This window comes from Theropithecus gelada, chromosome 19 (genome assembly GCF_003255815.1).
Source record: "Theropithecus gelada isolate Dixy chromosome 19, Tgel_1.0, whole genome shotgun sequence".
Lineage (NCBI taxonomy): Eukaryota > Metazoa > Chordata > Mammalia > Primates > Cercopithecidae > Theropithecus > Theropithecus gelada.
Genome location: NC_037687.1, coordinates 5,412,644 through 5,417,454, shown reverse-complemented (window position 1 = coordinate 5,417,454; position 4,811 = coordinate 5,412,644).

The window sequence follows — 4,811 nt, the reverse complement described above, 5'->3', positions numbered from 1 at the left end:
TTTTTTTTTTTTTTTTTTTTTTTTTTTTTTTTTTTTTTACCATCTGTGTGTCTTCTTTGGTGAAGTGGCAGTTCAAGCCTTTTGCCACAGGGAGCTGATTAATGCTTTTAAAGGCTTCCTTTGATGCGGAGAGTGACGGGCGGAGAGGTGTGGAGAGGGAGGAAGTGACGGTCTTGATCCAGGCAGGAGCTGATGGGTGGGCGTGGAGGGGTGAAAGTGGGCCAGTTCTGGAGGCAGAGCCTTTGGCTGAGATGTGGAGGAGCCAGAAAGGAGGCGCATCCAAATGACAGCTGAGAAAACTGAGCCCAGAGAGGGAAAGCGACTTGCCAAGGTTGCACAGCAGAGCAGTGGTAGAGCCAGGATTTGAACTCATTTCTGAGGACTCCCTGACCCCAGGACTGCCCCAACTGTGTGAGGATATCAGAGCTCTGATGGGTCCCTCCTAGTGACTTGGCTTGAAATGTTCAAGAACAGCAGTTCCATCTTTTTTTTTTCTTTTTTGAGACAGTCTTGCTCTGTCACCCAGCCTGCAGTGCAGTGGCGCGATCTCGGCTCACTGCAACCTCCGTCTCCCAGGTTCAAGCGATTCTCCTCCCTCAGCCTCCAGAGTATCTGGGATTACAGGCGCCCACCACCTTGCCCGGCTAATTTTTTGTGCTTTTAGTAGAGACGAGATTTCACCATGTTGGCCAGGCTGGTCTCGACCTCCTGAACTCAAATAATCTGCCTGCCTCAGCCATCCAAGGTGCTGGGATTACAGGCGTGAGCCACCGCACCCAGCCAGCAGCTCCATCTTTTCAGGGGCTCAGGCCAGAAACTTGGGATTCCAGCTCAGCTTCCCTCTCCCTTTCTCCGGACCCCTCCCTCAGCAGGCACCCTGGGCTCTCCTCTGAAAACCAATCCTGAATCCATCCACTTATCCCTGTACTCCTGCCTCCAGCAATGTCACCACTCATAAGGACCAGCCCAGTCTCCACCACCCTGGTCTCCCGGATCCCACCCTCAACCCACCACAGACTGTTCCCTCCACAAAAGCCAGAGGGCACCCGTGAGCACCTGAATCAGGCACCATCCCTCCTCTGCCTACAACCTTCCATGGCTCCCACCTTCCTTGGGTCAAAGCCCACGTCCTCCCCATGGCCCACAATGCCTTGCAAGACCTGCCCCAACGCTTCCCCGCCCTCTCTTCTGCCCCCTCTTCCCTTCACTCTGCTCCAGCCACACAGGCCTTCTCGATGTTCCTCCAACACGCCAGGCATGGTCCTGCCTCAGGGCCTTTGCACAGGCTGTGCCTCTGCCTAGGATGCTGTTTCCACATGGCTTCCTCTCTCACTTCCTTTGATTCTCAGATCAAATATCACTGCCTGATTGAGTTCACCCCTGGCACCCCGTTTAAGATGCAACTACCCCACCTTGCGGAACCTCACTTCTCTTCCTTGCTGAAGTTTTCCTCACTGGATTTACAACTCTCTGACATAATGTTTTGCTTTTTAAAACTACCTGTTTCCCCCAATAGACTGTGAGCATCTATTTGCTTTGGAGACTTTGGAGACTTTGTCTCTAGCATGCCCAGAATATAGATGTCACCCAGTAGGTGCTCAGTGGTTATTTAGCAAACGAATGAGTGAGTGAATGAAACACTTGCCAGGAACCCCCACATTCTCCTGAACTCCCCCTCAACAAGCCTATAAATGCTGAGGCAGGAGGATTGCTTGAGTCCAGGAGTTCGAGACCAGCCTGGGCAACATAGTGAAACCTCGTGTCTACAAAAAAAAAAAAAAAAAAACAAACCAAAACAAAACAACAACAACAACAAAAGCCAGGTATGGTGGTGTGCACCTGTGGTCCCAGCTACTCAAGAGGCTGAGGCAGGACGATCACTTGTGCCACAGGAGAGCCGTGACTTGCCCAGTGCCACGTACCCCGAAAGGTGCAGGGCTCGTCAGATCCCCTCGGAAATCAGTCTCTGCTTTGGTGAAAACCCACCTGCTCTTCAACTCACAGTCAACAAGGGCTGTTAACACCCTCAGTGCCTGGCCTGTGCTCTGGGGTCTGAGTGGGGCTCCAGCCCAGGGTCCCTGCTGGAGGTGAGACAAATGTGGAGAAATACAGGGCTACAGCGGCATGGAGGCCCAAGCACCTCCCTCCCCCACACAAAACCCAGTGCAGGTCCCTCTTGCCCTTTGCCAAGGCTTCAGGGAGGAAATGGGGGCAAAGAGTGTGGAAAGGAATCCCAGTGTGAGCTGAGGAGGCCACCTTCAGGATGGAACCCCTGACTATGTGCTTGCATGCCTGTGGCGACGGGGAGCTCATTCCTGCACCTGAGTCATTATTCTCTGTTTTTAAAATGTATTTTATTCATTTATTTATTTTTGAGACATGGTCTCACTCTGTCACCCAGGCTGGAGTGCAGTGGTGTGATCTTGGCTCACGGCAACCTCTGCCTCCCGGGTTCAAGCAATCATTCCACCACAACCTCCCGAGTAGCTGAGATTACAGGTGCCCGCCACCATGCCTGGCTTATTTATTTATTTATTTTTCGTAGAGATGGGGTTTCGCCATGCTGGTCATGCTGGTCTTGAACTCCTGGCCTCAAGTGATCCTCCCACCTCAGCCTCCAAAAATGCTGGGATTATAGGTGTGAGCCACTGCACCTGGCCCATTTTTCTTTCTTTCTTCTTTTCTTTTCTTTCTTTCTTTTTCTCTTTTTCTTTCCTTCCTTCCTTCCTTCTTTCTTCCTTTCTTCCTTTCTTTCTTCTTTCTCTTTTTTTGAGCTGGAGTCTCACCATGTCACTCAGGCTGGAGTGCAGTGCCACAATCTCAGCTCACTGCAACCTCCCCCTCCTGGATTCAAGTGATTCTCCTGCCTCAGCCTCCCAAGTAGCTGAGATTACAGGTGCCTGTCACTGTGCCTCCTTAATATTTGCAGTTTTAGTAGAGACAGGGTTTCACCATCTTGACTAGGCTGGTCTTGAACTCCTGACCTCAAGTGTTCCTCCCGCCTCGGCCTCCCAAATTGCTGGAATTACAGGTGTGAGCCACCACACCTGGCCTGGCCCATTTTTAAATGGCTCTGACTTTGAATTCCACTGGCCTCTGCCTTGCAATGTACGGGTCATAGCTCTTGCTGTTTTGTCCACACAAGCGCTGACTACCTAATTCTTCAGGTCTCTGCTGGACACCCAGTCCCTGCCTGCCTGGGGCTTCCAGTCCAGTGGGGAAGTGTGACCAGGCAGGGGCAGGGTGATTAGCGCTGTGATGGAGGACACACAGGTCCTGCGGGCACCCAGAGAGGCACTTGCCTCAACCTGGAGGATCCAGGAAGGCTTCCCAGGAAGGAGGCGTCCACGTCAAGACTCGTAAGTAAAACCAAAGCAATTGGGCAGGGGTGGGAAGGATGATCCAGGTGGAAGGAACAGGATATCCGAGGGCCCAGGGTTGCAGAAGGCACAGGAATTCTCAACCTTATCGAATACTTTGCTCCTTTCAATACACATACACAGTTCTCCTAATAACAGAGATCTCTCCAGGAGCCTGAAAATACTTGGGTTCAATTATTCTAGAAAGACAAATGATAGGCCAGGCATGGTGGCTCACGCCTGTAATCCTAGCACTTTGGGAGGCTGAGATGGGCAGACTGCCTGAACTCAGGAGTTCAAGATCAGCCTGGGCAACATGGTGAAACCCCGTCTCTACTAAAATACAAAAAATCAGCAAGGCGTGGCAGCAGGTGCCTGTAATCCCAGTTACTCGGGAGACTGAGACATGAGAATTGCATGAACCCAGGAGGCGGAGGTTGCAGCAACCCGAGATCATGCCACTGCACTCTAGCCTGGGCAACAAAGTGAAGTTCTGTCTTAAAAAAAAAGAAAGAAAAGAAAAGAAAAGACAGACAAATGTCAACAACTTCTGCTCTAATCAACCCCATTTTCCAGATGAGGAAACTGAACACAGAGGGGTTAAGTGACTTGCCCCAGGGCAAACAGCAGGGACAAAGCTAATATTAAAATTCAAAAGTCCATCTCTGCATGTCAGGGGCTCGTGCCTGTAATTCCAAACTCAGCTTCCTCATCTCGGTTTTGGGAGGCGGAGGTGGGAGAAACACTTGAACCCAGGAGTTTGAGACCAGCCTGGGCAACACAGAGAGATCCCCATATCTACAAAGAATTTAACAATTAGCTGGGTGTGGTGATGTGCACCTGTAGTCCCAGCTACTTGGGAGGCTGAGGCTGGAGGATTGCTTGAGCCCAGGGGTTTGAGGCTGTAGTGAGCTATGATTGCACCATTGCACTGCAGCCTGGGTGACAGAGAGAGACTCTGTCTCTATAAAAGGAAAAAAAAAGCGCCCACCTCCAGAGGCTGTTGCTATTTCTGTACCATCCCCATGAAGAACGGTCAGAGTGGGCCGGGCGCGGTGGCTCACGCCTGTAATCCCAGCACTTTGGGAGGCTGAGGCGGGCGGATCATGAGGTCAGGAGATCGAGACCATCCTGGCTAACACGGTGAAACCCTGTCTCTACTAAAAATGCAAAAAATTAGCCGGGCGTGGTAGCGGGCACCTGTAGTCCCAGCTACTTGGGAGGCTGAGGCAGGAGAATGGCATGAACTCGGGAGGTGGAGCTTGCAGTGAGCCGAGATCGTGCCATTGCACTCCAGTCTGGGCCACTGAGCGAGACTCCGTCTCAAAAAAACAACAAAAAAAAGAATGGTCAGAATGAAGGAGTTCATCATGGAACAGGGACCCTTAGGCCAAGACTGCTCAGCGTGTCCTTCACCCCTGGCTCTGTCCCAGTTCCTTATCCCAACCTCCT